We start from the raw sequence: 16,478 nt of genomic DNA, 5'->3' as shown, positions 1-16,478 counted from the left end.
TTAGGTACATCAAGCTTAGTGACGTTAAACAAGCACTTTTTGGGAGACAACCCAAGCATTTACTTTTTTTCTAGGTTTTAGTTTTGTCTTACATGAATAATAGCTTTAGTGTTGGTGTCTTGATTTTTTACATGCTATTGCTGTGTTTTACTCATGGATTGTTGGTGTTTTAGTGTGCTTAATTGTGATTGGCAAAGTTTCTTGGTCGTTTGAGCATGTCTTCCATGATTCTCTTGTTAATTATTCATTGTTATGCAGTCTCTGTATATGTATAAGTGTGGAGAAATTTTTTTTGCAGAGTCTATAATTTTTTCCAGTCATCCAGAGAAGACACACGGTCATGTTTCTGTTCAGAGCTCATCCTGAGAGGACACAAGGGTGTGTGAGAGCCCTTGTGTGATACCTGGCTCATCACAGTTCTTCTTCCTATTTTCTCTTCTTTTCCCATTAGGAGGGTAGAGGGTTTCCACAACATTTATTGGGTTAGTTAGGGTTATTTGAGTAATTATCACCCAAGCTTACTCACCAATGTCTTTTCTTGAATATACAAGGGCATTGTTGTCTTTTGCCAAATGCTTATTCATTCTAGTCTTTGTTTCATAAGCATGAGGGTAACTTAGTAATTTCTTGAAGTCCATTGCATTTTGGTTAATATATTGAAGCTTTAGCGGAAAAATGGTCATTTCCCTTAAAACCTTATCAATTGCTTTAAATTCAAGGTTCCTTAGGGGCTAAGCTTCTCATTCATCTCTTAATTCTTGTCTTTTTCATCCCAAGGGCTGGTCTTCTCTTCTTCATGCCAAATCTTGTTTGATTTGAAGTTTAGAAGGTAATGATCCTTTCCTTTCATTTGTTTGGATAAGGCATGATTCTTCCGTGTTATGCTTGTGTTTTTAGTTCTTGAAATGGTTATTTAACTCTCATGCTCTTCCTTGTAAACTTGTTTTCAAAATCTTTGTAATTGTTTGGCTATTTGAAGATTGTTTGAGTTGTGAATCCCTTGTATTTCACCCTTGTATCCATGGAATTAGTATTCCTTTGAATTCCATGAGTTTTGATGGCTTTTTTGTGAAGTTTTGGTGGGGAAAGGAAGGGTGTTTAAGAGCTTAAAATGTTGCCATAGATTTTTTGATTCATGTGTCTTTTAGTTGGCAATTGAAATGTTGTGAGAACTTGGTGTCTTTCCCTTGGATTGTTGTTGAGTTTGGTCTCGGGTACTGTAGCAATCCTGGTTTTACTGTATCGCCGAGAAGCTTTAGTTGTCTGTTTGGTTTCTTTGCATTAGAGTGAAGCTCAAACCTTTAGAACTTATATAGTAACCTTAAGTGTTAGTTTGAGCAAACTCTAGAGTGGATTAGGGTTTTTTGGTAGAGAACCTAAGGGTTTCTTTGTGTGGGCTTTTTCTGCTAATATTTGTTGGTGATTTGTTGTATTTTAGTTTGGAGGTGAAGCATTGGCTCGAGGCAAAGAGTTAGCTGAGGATTAGATTGCGAGGAAGAGAGATCATCAATTTAGTGAGTGGGATTATTAAGCATGACCCTATTAGAAAATTACCAATATTTATATGCTTATATACACTCTATCTTTCTTAATGAGATTTTGTTGGGTTCATGATTTATTTTGAGATGTTTAAGGGTTTGGAAATGAGTTCAAAGTTAATATTTATTGGTTTATACTTATTTTGTATCTTGTTTAATGATAGTTTTTATTGTTAAAGATCTTGAAAGTGTTATTCGGTATTTATATTCATGTTTGACTTGTAATTGAGGCCCTTCTTGGAGTTTGTGAGATCTTTGCACTTGTTTTTGAAAAGTTTTGTGTTTTAAAGGGGTTGTTTTGTCAAATTGGGTTTCCTTGTGAAAATATTGGTTTTTTTGTGAATTATAAGTTTGAAACTCATTCTTGGGTTGTTGAAAGGTAAGAATTTCCACGTTGTTTCTCGTGTTGGATTTTGTAAATTGATTTGTGCTAAAAGCTTGAGTTTTGCTTGTGCTTTTATCATTTCGTTATGAAAATGGCTGAGACATTGTTGATTGCCGGTTATTGGTGGTTATTGTACTCCGTGTTGAGCAAGTTTATTATTGAGTTTGTATGGTGACCCTGCTGTAGTAGGTGGACTTCCACGGCCAGCGTGTTGAATTGGTGTGGTAGACCGGTTGATAACTACGAGGACTAGTTCAGGTTGGAGGCTAGAGTCCTGACTCGATATTCAACGGCTACCCATTGTCACCAGATGGTGAGCCGATGGGTCAACATGAAAGGCATGCGTACTTAGATGGCTCTGAACCTAGCCGCGGCGGCAGTGAAGGTTTAGAGAGGTTTGTAGACCACTTTATGCTAGCTGAGTTGTTGGGTGTTGCTTTATGCTGGGTTTGATATTTATTCCCTTTGTTTCTTTTGTAGTGTCATCTTGAATTTGTGGTGAGCGGGCAAGGCCCAGCTATCGCTCTTAGGAGACAATCTCTAGTAAATTCGATTTGACATTAGTATTATGCTTACTTATTGTGGAACTCGTGTTATTTACATTATTATACTTATAGTTGGGAACTATTTTATTTACATGTTTATTGTGGAAGCTTTGCTTTATGATTGGCTTATTCCTTTAATCTGGAACTCTATATTTAGTATTTTTTCACACTATGATATTTCAGAACCCTAATGGAGGTAGAATGACTATTTATTCTATCTTTATTGCTAGTTTGTATTAAAGTTTGCTATTATATGTACTTATGCGCTAAGCTAGTTATTTTATTTTTAAAGTATCATATTTGGAGTTTTATGTCATTATTGTGGTATATTTCTATTAGAGCTATGCTAACCTCCCCTCACTGAGTAATGTTAGTTGCTCACCCCTCTTTCTTCCTCCCAGGTTGTTGCAGGTAGAAGGTACAGTGGTGTGGCAACGTGCTTGGAATTTACTATTGTTCTATCTTCTGTGTATCTTTTCAGTTCATGTATGTTCTTTTTTGTCATGGACAGGTTGTTTAACTTATGGATCCACTAGGGGGTCGTAAACCATGTTGCATAGTTTTGTATCTAAACAACTCTTAAACTCTTGGTATATCAGCTGTGTGCTGTTGTCGTTGTTGCTGCTTCCCTGTAAATTTGTGAATCCCTCTAATTCTATTTGTTATTGTGGTTACCGTTGTTGCTACTTCCGTTGTGTATCAATATGCTTCTCTACTCTATATCTGTGATAGATGTTGTTGAATTCTAGGTGCGTTGATCAGCCTTACGGCGTCCCGAAGGTTAAGTGACGGAGTATCCCTCCTTGGGATTGTCGTGGCGGTTGTCGCTTCCTGCAGGCCTGCAGGTCCGGCGTGACACCCTGTGAGTGACCTTGTGACGGCCACACGCTTGTGGGTAATTTCCACACGGGCGTGTGGATCTCTTTAGAGTTCTCTGACTCCATCCAGAGAAGACACAGGGGCATGTGAATGCACCTGTGGATGACACTGTGAATGACACACGGGCGTGGGTAATTTTCACACACCCATGTGAAACTCTGCAAAGACTTCTCTTCTATCTCGAGAGCATACAGGGGTGTGTGAGTGCCCTTGTGAGTACCCCTGTGAGCATCCACACGCATGTGTGGAATTTTCACAGGGGCATGTGGAACACTTAGCCGTTTTCTTGAGAGGATAGAGAGGCTATAGGGGCATGTGGGTAGCCCTGTGAATTAGGCACACAGGCATGGGGAAATTCCACACGCCCGTGTGGATGCATTCAGAGATAGATAGAGGCTATCCCGAGAACACACATGGGCATGTTCTCCCGCTTGTGAGCGATCCTGTGGGAGTCACACGGGCGTGGGTAATTTCCACACGCCCGTGTGGCTACACAAAACATCAAAAGGGAACGATTTTTCTTTAAAACTGCCAAACGCTCAAGGAACATGTCCTTTTTCTTTTCCTGACCTTCTCCGTCCATTTAAAGGGTTCTAGAGTCATTTTATGGTCGTATTCTTAAAGTTTTCTATTTCTATTTCATTAGTAAGCTTTTTAACTTTTTATCTTTGCCAATCTTGTATTCTTTTATTCATGGTGGTTGATTTTGTTCAAATATCATAATTAGAGTGGTGGTGAGTGTTTAAAGAGAGAATGTGCATGGATTGGAGATGTTTTGTAGTTAGATTTGGGGATTCAGCCGCACTATTGTTGCACCTTGAAGACCCACACAGGCGTATGGAATTTCGACAGGACCATGTCGATTTCTGTAGAATTATGTTTTGAGTTTGATTTGATGAATCTAATTTCAATTTTTGTGGATATGGCTCTCTGTTCAAAGAAGATGGCCTACAAACATCCTTGTGAACCCTCACCGGAGCATCTTGAGTTTGCCATACCCGAACATCAAGCAAGATTCGAGCGTTTATCGAAGCTGAAGTTTGGACAGTTGAGATTTCTGGACTTTAGCGCTTTGAGGGAGATCCAGTTAGAGGATGAGATAGCTGATGAGATCGATGAGTTACTTCCTGAGGGTAATTTGTGCAGATTATTTTCCATCTGAGAGCCAGCCATTCGTATACTGACACTAGAGGTACTTGCATCATTTGAGTTGACAAATCATACTTTATCTTAGCGCACATTGATGCTATACAGTTCCGCGCCTTTAGACAGTACAACAGTATCAATGTGACACAGTTCTCATCTGACTCAGCCTTTATGATGAGGCCTTTACTAACGCATAGGAGTACAAGCAGCTTCCAACAGATTATCTAGGTAGCCTGACTCCTCAGCCCATATACAGAGCATTATGTGGGCAGGGTTAGTATAAGCCGAGAGTGTCCAAGGCTACATGTCTCTCCCGACCATCCTTAAATACATCCTTGCCATTCTGAGTAGATCAGTGAATGGTCATCGCAATAGCATGGGAATCTTGAGCTGACAAGAGCTACTCAATTTATATTCGATGGTAAAGAGTGAGCTGCTCCATCCTGGACATATATTGGCCAAGTATTTGTATCATCAGGGCCAGTACGCTAGAGTTGGGGTGATCTTCTTAATCCCAGATATCACTAGACTTATCGTGGGCATGGGTCTTCTAGAATGCATCACCATGGAGCTAGATACAATCAATGAAATTGAATGTAAAAACAAAGCATCCATAGAAAACCCCCCTTAGTCGTGGTGATGGGCTTGTGGAGAGTCCTTTACTCGTTGCAAGGGCCCCTTTGTCTGGCCTTGGATACACCTCGTCGGATAGGTGCCGATGAAAGCTCTCCCACTAACCTTCTTCCAAATGGTGCGCCATGTCGGAGCCATAGAACCTCTCCAAAGCCCTAGCCAATACCTCTCAAGATCCTAGCCACCGCCCTTTCTCAAGTTGGGGAAAAGATAGAGAAAAGAATGCTGAAATCGGGGCTAAAATCGGCTTTAAAGGGCTGGAATCGGGAATCCACATGCCCGTGTGAGGGCCCTATGGATTTTTCACACGAGCGTGTGGAATTTCCACACGCCCGTGTGGATTCTCTATTTTCCTGTTTTCTCGGCCGGTTGTGAACAGTGCTGGTACAGTATTCTTGGTACAGTACAGGCTCAAAATACTCCCGAATCCATTCTTTCATCGAGGTAACGCAAACAGGAACACGTTTACTTTATGGATCGCTTTGCTTCTTTAATAACGGACATGTTGGTGGGGATCTTGTTCTATATGCACAAATCGGAATGCTTGAATGTGACTGACCTTGTACCCCTCTAAATAGATGTGCTAACTCGAATACGAGCAGGTTGGCACACATTACTTGACACATCCTAATATGTGTGTAAACCGCAAGTGCACGGGTGTTGAAGTAATAATACCCCAGTGAGAGGGTAGTCGAATCCACAGGGAATAGTGCATAGAACCACCAAGATTACTATTTAACTAGAATAAAAATATGTTGAAAGTGATGTGAAAACAAACTCAATGCAAATGAAAATAAGAAAAGATAAAGGAGTCGCAAGTAAAAGATAGGGGAGGCAATCGATGATAAATGGGGTACCCGGATATTGATCCACCTAGGACAATCATTTCAAGTTCAAGAACCTTCTATTATACTTCCTAACTGATACAATAATGAGTCATGGATATCCTTAATTACATGATCCCAAATCTAAGGTCAACTATGCCTAACTCTATACATGTCTCAGAGGAGAGATTGAATAACCTCTCAACCTCGCACTCGCATAGAATTGCAATGGGCTCTAGGGATTCCAAGTGATAAACCCTATTCCTATGTATAGATCAAACACTTTGGGCTAGGTGAAAGATCCCTAGCCCCAATTAAGCCCAAGATGCTAAAATCACCTCAACGCTTCACTCCGTTGCACTTGCAACTAAGTCGTAGCGGAAGGTCATCCCTTAGCCCATTCACTCTACTATGGTGGCAAAGAATTCTTGGAACATGGAGGTAGGATAGATCACATCGGAGGGGAAAAGGAACGCTTCGCTACCTCTCGACTCACCCTTTTAACCCTCTCCAATCTAGCTTTGGCTAAATCTCATGGTGTGTCACTCACTCACAAGAGTTACCAACAAGAACTCACAACCCTAGTGTCACTTTAGGGGAGTATTCAAACAATCAAGCCTACAAGATTGGAACTCACAATAAACATCAATTAGTTTAAAGCATAATAAAGAGATTCAATGAAATGAATACATCCTAGGGTTCACAAATACCCAAGTACCCATTAAGGGTTTAGCTCTCCATGGATCAAAATACAATAGATAATGAAATCAAAATTAAAGATATGCAATCCATAAATGAAAACCCCCTTGTGTTCATGTCGAAAGTCTTGTAGATCGGCCACGTTTTCTTCAAAGGTCCCCTCATCAAACCTAGAGCACACCTCACCGTATCGGTGCCGATTAAAGCTCCCACAATAGCTCCCTTCCGAAGGAAACGTGGTGTCAAAGGCCATCAAACTCTCCAAAGACTTGTCAAAGCCTCTCCAAACCCTAGCCATGGGCGCCTCCAAAGATGGGAAAAGGTTGAAGAAAAGATAGGGGAACAGATGGAGAAAAGAATACTAAAATCGGGGCTGAAATCGGCTTTTAAAGGGCTGGAATTGGGAATCCATAAGCTCGTGTGAGCGCCCCTGTGGATTTTTCACATGGACGTGTGGAATTTCCACACACTCATGTGGATTCTCTATTTTTCTATTTTCTTGGTTGGCTGTGAACAGTGCTGGTACAGTATTCTTGCTACAATTTTTGCAACAATACCCTACTACACTACCAGCCTGAAATACTACAGAATCTATGCTTTCATCGATGTAACGCAAACGGGCACATGTTTACCTCATGGATCGCTTTGTTTCTTCAATAACGGACATGTTGGTGTAGATCTTGTTCTATATACACAAGTTGGAATGCTTGAATGTGACTGCCCTTGTCCCCTCCAAATAGTTGTGCTAACTCGAATATGAGGAGGTTGGCACACATTCCCGCATTTCGAACCCGATCTATGTCTTCGCGTTTGAACCTTATCAAGATTTTCTCCAAATTAGTACATTACGACCCACATTGGATTCTTTCTCTTATTTTCGGTCTCCCAACCCTACCTGTATGAAAGTAACATAAATACACACATATAAGCATTAAAACCTGAGAAAAGTAATGCTCAACATAAGAAAAGAACACTTCGTATTCTTATCGCACAAGCACTTATCAAACTCCTCCACACTTAAGCTTTTGCTTGTCCTCAAGCAAAAATTAAAACATTAAAGCATAGATGAAGGAAATATTAGAAGTGCTTGGCCTTAGGTTCACCAAAGCATACAAAGAGAGCATTCTAAAATTAAGGGAAATTTCAACACTAAATACGAAAAATCAATGCTCTAGCTAAAAACTTGAACCAAAAAGGACAACAAACCCATAATCGTGTAAGTGTATGAACTCACTCAAGTCAACCCAAAGTATATCCTCAAAGTTCTAATTATAAGGGACTTATTTATCTACAAAAGGTAACAAAAATTAAAAAAGGGTAGTAGCTTCACACATCCTCTAAGGTAGTCCTTTCCAAAGCGGCCTCTAACGTGGCTTTCACACTTCCGAGATGGTAGCTCTTTCTACCAGGGTGTTAGCTTTCATACATCCCATGAGATAGCTCATTCTCTCATTAGGGCATAACTAGTATCTGACTTATGAGAGTAGCTTCGTACATCATAGGTGGTAGCTCTTTCCACCCAACAAGCACAACTAAACAACAAATCTATTTTGTTTTTTCTTTTTATTTTTCCTTTTTTTAGAATTAACACAAGAAACAACTATAACCAGTCCCTTATACATCAAACATGAGTTTCCAAAAGAGTTCAAAGAGTGAGTACTGCAACAAGTGTCAATCGGGCAAAAATTCCTAGAAATTCAAGCAAAAACTCGAGCATGAAAACATTCAATGTTAAAAATTCAACTAAACTCAAGAATACAATCAATGCAACTAAGGTGAATGGCCATTGGCTATGTGAGCATGTATATTAATCGAAACTATTGTAAAAGAGATGCGTGTACTATGAAACTCCCCCTACACTTAAGTTGTACATTGTCCCCAATGTACACATGTAAGCTCATTGATAATGTAAATCAATTAAATTCAAATGTGGGAGAAGCAATCAGAACAATAATCCCTTGACTCCTAGTATTGCATTTGATGGAGCTAAGTCCTTGTGAGTGTTGTTCCAATGGTTATGAAGCTTATACAGCGAAGTGCCGAAACACCTTGGCCGTGCCCATGACAAAGTCTCAATTCCCATGATGACAAGACCATCTGCACGCCTACACAAGGGGGTTCAGTGAAGCTCAATAAAAACAAAAATAACTCGAGTATATAAAAGATAAGACAATGAATATAACTCGAGATACAAAATGAAAATAAACTCGTAAGGAAAGTCTTTTCTGAGTATACAAGTCCAAAATAAAATGCGGAAGTAAAACATGAGGAAATAAAATCAAGTGTCGATGTCACGCTCTGGATCCTCTACTGCTGCTACTAGTGATGAAGTACATGGTGGGTCATCTGGTGCAGGAATAGGGGATGGAGGTGCCGGAGAAATCGAGGGGGCCTGAGGAGTGCTCGGCCGCAGGACAAATGACGAGCCGAAGTCTCGCTCTAAGATCTCCTGTAATGTGTCGAAACGTGCCATGAACTCTGTATACTATGCAGCCTGCGCAGCTGACAAGTTCCCCTTGCTTATATCCCGCAAGTGCACGGGCTTGTCGAAGTAATAATCCCGGGTGAGCGGGGTCGAATCCACAGGGAGTAGGGAGTGAAAATACTTAATTTGATTATTAGCTATGTGGAATATCAATAGTGATAAGTGTGAAATTGATTCAATTCTCAACAATAAAAACAACAACTGAAAGAGCAAAAGTAAGAAGAGGGTAAGGCAATCAATAAAGGATGGGGTACTCGGATAATGCTTCACCTAGGATGATCGCTTCAAGTGCAAGAACTATCTATTATGCTTCCTAATCAATGCAATGGTGAGTCGTGGAAATCCTTACATACATAGTCCCAAATCTAAGGTCAACTATGCCTAACTCTATACATGTCCCGGAGGAGAAATCGAACAATCTCAACACCTCGCACTCGCATAGAGTTGCAATGAGCTCTAAGGATTCCAAGTGATAAATCTCTTCCTAAATATAGACCTAACCCTTTGGTCCAGGCGGAAGGTCCCTAGCCACAATTAAGCCCTAGATACTAAGATTCTCTCAACGCTTCACTCCATTGCACGCGCAACTAGGCCCCAGCGGAGGTTCATCCCTTAGACCACTCACTCTATTATGGCCGCAAAGAACTCGAGGAACAGAGGTAGAATCTATCACGTTGGAGGGGAAAGGAGACGCTCCTGTACCTCTCGATTCACCCTCTCAACCCTCTCTAACCTAGTTTTGTCTAACACTCATGGTGTGTCACTCACTCACAAGGTTACCAACAAGAACTCTCAACCCTAATGTCACTCTAGGGGAAATGTTCATACAATCAAGCATTCAAGGTTGGAACTCACAATAAACATCAATTTATTGAAAGCATAATAAAGAAGTTCAATGAAACGAATACATCCTAGGGTTCACAATCATCCAAGTACCCACTAGGGGTTTAGCTATCCATGGAGCTCAATACAATCAAAGAAATCGAATGTAAAAGCAATGAATCCATAAAGAAACCCCCTCGATGGTCATGTCGATGGTCTTTTGGAGAGTCCTCTACTCGTCGTCCAAAGATTCCTTCATCCGGTATAGGATACGCCTCGATCGAAGCTCCCCTACCAACCTTCTTCCTAATGGAATCACGATGTCGGAGCCATAGAACTTCTCCAAAACCTTGGCCAATACCTTCTTCCTACAGTGATTATTTAAAGTACCTACTACAGTACTATGCCAAAAATACTCTCGAATCCACTTTTCATCGAGGTAACATAAACGGGCACACGTTTATTCCATGGATCGCTTTGCTTCTTCAATGACGGATAAGATGATGGAGATCTTGTTCTATGTGCATAAGTCAGAATGCTTGAGTGTGACTGCCCTTGTGCCCCTCCAAATGGTTGTGTAAACTCAAATACGGGGAGGTTGGCACACACTCTAGCATCTCGCACCCGACTTATATCTTCGTGTTTGAACTTTAGCAAGATTTCGTCCAAAATCGGTGCATTGTGATCCACATTGGCTTCTTTCCTTCATAATTGGTTTCACAACCCTACATGCACGAAAGTAACATAAAAACACACATATTAATGTAGAAAACTGAGGAAAGTAATGCTCAACATAAGGAATGAACGCTTCGCATTCATATCACACAAGCACTTATCAGCAGCCCTAATATCGGCAATCTCTGCTTGGGCCTCTACTACCTCTGTCCATATCACCCCCACGGCGCTCTTAAGCCTATCAAAGCGATCCTAGGCTTGAGATGGTGAAAACATGCACACGGGGGGTGGGTCCTCTGTCACCGGAGGTGTCTCGGTCTCCATAGGTGCTGACTGAGGCTCGAGGATAGGCTGGGAAGCCTCGGCATCATCTCCCTCCTCCTCGGCTATCTCTGGGACCGGTAGAACCAGAGCATAAACCCCCGTCTGAACCCTACAGACCATGCCCATCAATCTCATCGTCTCCAGGCACAGGGGCGCAGGTATACTCATCCTCTTGGCCCTGCGAATCGTGCCAAAGAGACCCATACCTAGAGCTAATCTCATAATATATGGACCCAAGAAGATCGCTCCCAATTTGGCATACTGGCCCTGATGTCGAATGTACTCAGTGATGATGTGACCTAGATGGATCGGTGCGCGCTGCATCATCGAATATAAGTACAGAAGCTCCTACCCGCTTAGAACGCGAGTGCTATCACCATGGCCATTTACCGACCTACTCATGATGGCACGTAGATATCGGTATGCAGGTCGGGAAAGGCACGTGGCCTTGGACACCGCCAGTTCATACTGGCCCTGACCACATAATGCTCTGTAAGCTCTTTGTGGGGTCAGAGCTCCAGGATAATCTGTCGTTAACTGAGAGTACTCCTCAGTGTCTGTAAATGCCTCCTCGTACAAGCCAAGCAGAACTAAAAAATGAGTGATACTTACACTATAGTGACGTCCAAGTGCTTTGAACTGAACTACGTCGAGGTTGTCGAATCTCGCATAAGATCTAGTGAACCCAAATGTCGACAGAACCTCCAGTGAAAGCTCCCAGATGGCTGGCTCTCTATTTGACAATAACTGTCTCCAACCACCAACTGAAACGAGATCCTCGATCTCAACAGCGAACTCATCCCCCTGCTACAAATCTCTTAATATACTCGTGTCCAAGAATTGAGTCTGTCTGAACTGAAGTCTCGACAGATGCTCAAAACGAGCCTGGTGCTCGGGGATAGTGAATCTCATGCTCTAGTACTAAGGAGACGACTCTCGCAGACGCTTATCAGCTTGCTTCTTTGACCTTGGTGCCATAGACTGCAAAAATTGAAAGAGAATTGATCAAACTAGTTAAGTAACCATAGTTGTAGAAATCCACACGGTCATGCAGAATTTCCACACACCCGTGTGGATCCACGGGCCGTGAACAAACGCACGACCATGCTTCAAACTCCACAAATGCACCATTACAACATTTTTACTTCGTTATAAATATAAATAATCATTCTAATTGATGAAATGAAGCATTATTAACTAGTTTCATCGATGAAAATCATGAATTTGCGAAGGAAATCAAAGATAGGGCTTACTGTCAAGTTGAGATGAGAAAGCTTTGAAAACGACCGGAAAACCAAGCAAAATCCTTCCAAATTGGCGATATGAGGTCGGGAAACAATGTACGAGTGCTCTTAGGCAACTGCAGATATTAGGGTGAAGAGAAACGATAATCCTTTTAAAAGGACTCACGCCTCTTGGAGTTCTATACATCTACACGGTCGTGTAAAAATTACACATGCCCGTGTACCTCCACACGAAAACCTCACATGGGCAGGTGCATGCTCATGTGTGCTCTCGGGAAAACACTCACTGCCTCTGAACGCAAATACACGGGCTTGTGAGAAATGCCCATGCCCCCACAGGGGTAGCCATACGTCCCTGTGGCTGCTGTGGACATTCGAGAAAAATTGCTAAGTGTTCTGCACGAACATGTTGAAAATCAGCACTGGCGTGGGCATTCACAAGCCCAACTCACAGTGGCAAGCGCACACCCCTGTGACTTCTAGGGATGAAGAGAGCTCTTCTGCAGAGATTCGCACGAGCGTGCGGAAATTACCCAGGCCCGTGCGATTTTCACAAGGTCGCCCACAGGAGCGAGTCCATGCCCATGTGTGCTTTCGGGAAAATCTGCCAATCTCTGCAGGAATTCACATGCCCGTGCAGAAATTACCCACGAGCGTGCGAGAATTACATGGGCGTTCACAGGGGCGAGTACACGGCCCTGTGCCTTCTCTAGATGAGCTCGCAATACAAAACAACGGGCGTGTGTTAATTCCACACGCCCCTGTGTTTTCTGTAGCCTCTGCAGAAAATTTCTGAACATGTTTACACACTCAGAGCCTGCCCCAATATGCAATTTTTACCAGTGAAAAGCATGAGAAATAGCTCAAACGACCAAAACTTTGCCAAATTCACATGAAAACACACGATGAACTTGAAAACCCACGATAAAATCACAGGAGAAATATAAAACATCAAGACACCAACACTAAACAATTTATTCAAGCAACACTAAACTACCAAATTAAGAAAATATTAAACACTTGGGTTGCCTCCCAAGAAGCGCTTGTTTAACGTCACTTAGCTTGACCTACCATGTGTTACCTCACGGGGGCTCATAGATGAAAGTTGGCCTCTTACCCTTGGCTTGGAAACATGATGAGCAAAATCTCTTAAGGGTAGAGGGTGAATTGTCAGGCTTGGGACCGCCTAGCAATGATTCACCCAGTTTGTTCGGTTCACGCACATCTCCAACAGCCTTGGTGCATTTCCGGTGGCGTCTCCTAGCCCTCTTCACTTTCCGGAGCACCTTCTTCAAGATCCCCGGGGTAGATGGTACTTCTACAATCGAACCAAGCATCATTACTTCTTCATTGTCCTCCTATTAGTCGAACAAGCCTTCGTATAGATCTGGACTGAACATTTCCTGCATGTATTCATCAATAATCTCATCAGTAGCGTCTAGAAAATACAAAGTATCATCAAAATCAAGAGAATGCCGCATGGCTTCAGCAAGGCGGTATATGAGCTTATCATTTCCAACCCTCAAAGTTAGCTCTCCTCCGTCCATGTCAATCAATACCTTGGAAGTCCGCAAAAACGGCCTCCCAAGTATCAAGGGTACATCTGCATCCTCATCGATGTCTAGCACTATGAAGTCTACAGGAAATATATACTTGTCCACCTTGACAAGCACATCTTCGATGATACCCCTCAGATGTCTCATCATTCGATCCACCAATTGCAAAGTTATCCGAGTAGACCTAGGCTCGCCCATGCCTAGCTTTTGAAAGAAGGTGTTTGGCATGACGTTGATACTGGCCCTTGAGTCCGCCAATGCCATTTCTTCACCTAGTTTGTCAATATTACACGGAATGATGAAGCTTCCCTGGTCTTTCTTCTTATTCGGCATGTTCATTTGTAAAACCGCTGAGCAAGATGCATCTAAAATCACTAAAGGACTCTCCTCTAACTTCCTTTTGTTTGCCAACAAGTCTTTCAAGAATTTTTGCATACTTAGGCATTTGGGTCAATGCCTCCAACAAAAAGGAATATTAATTTGGAGTTGTTTGAACAAACTCAGAACTTCTAGTCTTGTTTATCCCCTTGGACATTCTTCAATCTAGAGGGATAAAGGGATTCTTGGCTTCAAAGGTGGGGTGCCACCTCATTCTCTTCTTGCTCCCTTCTCAACCTCTTTTAACCTCGGGTGCATGTTCATTTGGCTTCTCACTCAGAAACTTGCCCTCAACCTCACAACCACTTCTCAAAATGATCGCCTTCACATGCTCTCTAGGGTTGGTCTCGGTATTACTCGGTAAGCTTCCATGTGGCCTTTCTGATAGAGACTTCGCAATCTCCCCCACTTGATTTTCAAGATTATGCAAAGAGTCGGTATGGTTGTGAAGTGTAGCCTCAACTGATTGGAACCTTGTATCAGATGATTGCACAAACCTAGTTAAGGCCTTCTCCAAATCGTTCATTTGGGTCTCCAAACCTGAAACTCTATTTTCCATGTTTGGGGTTTGCTGTTGTTGATGGAAACCCAGTGGCCCCATGGCCTTTTGTGGACCTTGGTTGCTACACAAGAAATTGGGATGACTCTTAAAACATGGATTGTAGGTATTGTTGTATAGATTTCCTTGATTCCTCATGCCATTAGTAACAAAATTGACATTTTCAATTGAAGATGCATTACTAATAGATATCGGACAATCGGAGGGAGCATGTCCTCCACCACACCCATTGCAAATAATCACGGCCGCTACTCTATTCGAAGTTAGAAGATGTAACTTCTTGCTCAATGATTCCACTTGAGCCACCAACGAAGTCACTGCATCTATCTCATGGAAACCTGCCACGTTTTTCTTCTCAATGGCATTCCATTAGTAGTTGTTTAACCCCATTTCTTCATTTAATTGACGGGCCTCACCGAGGGTCTTGCTACCTAAGGTACCTCCTTCTACCGCATCCAAGAGTTGCCTTGTACTCGGATTCAGACCATTGTAAAAGGTCAGAACAATCATCCACTCCAGGAATCCGTGTTGTAGCACTTTCTTAGGAGCTCCTTGAACCTTTCCCACATCTTAAATAGGGACTCCAATTCCAACTGTACAAAGGATGAGATCTCATTCCTAAGCTTTGTAGATTTTTAGGGGGGGAAATAACATCCAAGAAAAGCTTCTACCATCTCTTCCCATGTGTAATTGATGTTCTAGGTAATGACTGTAGCCACTGCTTCGCTCTCAATTTAAAGGAAAATGGGAAGGTTCTCAACTTGATGGCATCATCCGTTACCCCATTAATCTTCAGCATATCACACACCTCCAGAAAGTTCTCTATATGGTATTCGGATCCTCATCAGCGAAAACCATTAAAGCATGTGGATTCTGTTTGTAATATGTGGATGAGCGTCGGCTTATTTCAAGTTACGAGCTATAATCGGGGACGCACAATGCTCGATTGTGTCCCCAATCTCGAAGGTATGGCATAATTGGATAATGTCATTCTGCTCATTACATTCGCCATGTTTTTAGATTCTTCTACTTCCAAATCGGCAAGATTAGACTGTTCTTGATAGGTTCTTTCCTTTTTCTTATCGATTATCGTTCAACCTCGGGATCTCCTTCAATCAATATGGAGTGGTTCCCCTGGGTCATAACTGCATGCTTTACCGAAAAAAAGAAAAGAAATAGAAATCGAATAATGATAGAATAAGAAAATATGAAATAGAATGAATAAATGATTATCTAAGAAAACAAAGTGCAAAGTATCTCTAAACACCTACTCCCCGGCAACGGCGCCAAAAACTTGACAGTATACGAATATGCGTATAAACACGAAGTTCATGGGTGTCGAGTAATAATACCTCGGTGAGAGGGCAGTCAAATCAATAGGGAATAGTGCTTAGAACTACCAAGATTGCTATTTAATTAGAATGAAAATATGTTGAAAGTGATGTGAAAACAAACTCAATGCAAATGAAAAATAAGAAAAAGATAAAGGAGGCACAAGTAAAAGATATGGGAGGCAATCGACGATAAATGGGTTACCAGGATATTAGCCAGCCTAGGACAATCGTTTCAAGTGCAAGAAACCTCTATTATACTTCCTAATTGATACAATAATGAGTTGTGAAAATCCTTAATTACATGATCCCAAACCTAAGGTCAACCATGCCTAACTCTATACATGTCCTGGAGGAGACATTGAATAACCTCTCAACCTCGACTTTTCCCATGCAGAATTTGCAAATGAACTCTAGGGATTCCAAGTGATAAACCCTATTCCTATGTATAGACC

At 41.8% G+C, this 16,478-nt stretch overlaps 1 non-coding gene across 1 annotated transcript; it reads left to right on the top strand.

The window, feature by feature from the left end:
* Positions 1-15,212: 15,212 nt before the first annotated feature.
* LOC120271380 lies at positions 15,213-15,318 on the top strand. Its single transcript, XR_005539991.1, has one exon. It is a non-coding gene; the product is annotated as a small nucleolar RNA R71 (small nucleolar RNA).
* The last annotated feature ends 1,160 nt before the right edge of the window (positions 15,319-16,478 follow it).

Source organism: Dioscorea cayenensis, chromosome 10, assembly GCF_009730915.1.
Source record: "Dioscorea cayenensis subsp. rotundata cultivar TDr96_F1 chromosome 10, TDr96_F1_v2_PseudoChromosome.rev07_lg8_w22 25.fasta, whole genome shotgun sequence".
Lineage (NCBI taxonomy): Eukaryota > Viridiplantae > Streptophyta > Magnoliopsida > Dioscoreales > Dioscoreaceae > Dioscorea > Dioscorea cayenensis.
Note: the sequence above shows the minus strand (reverse complement) of the source record. Positions and strands in the feature narration are given on the sequence as shown.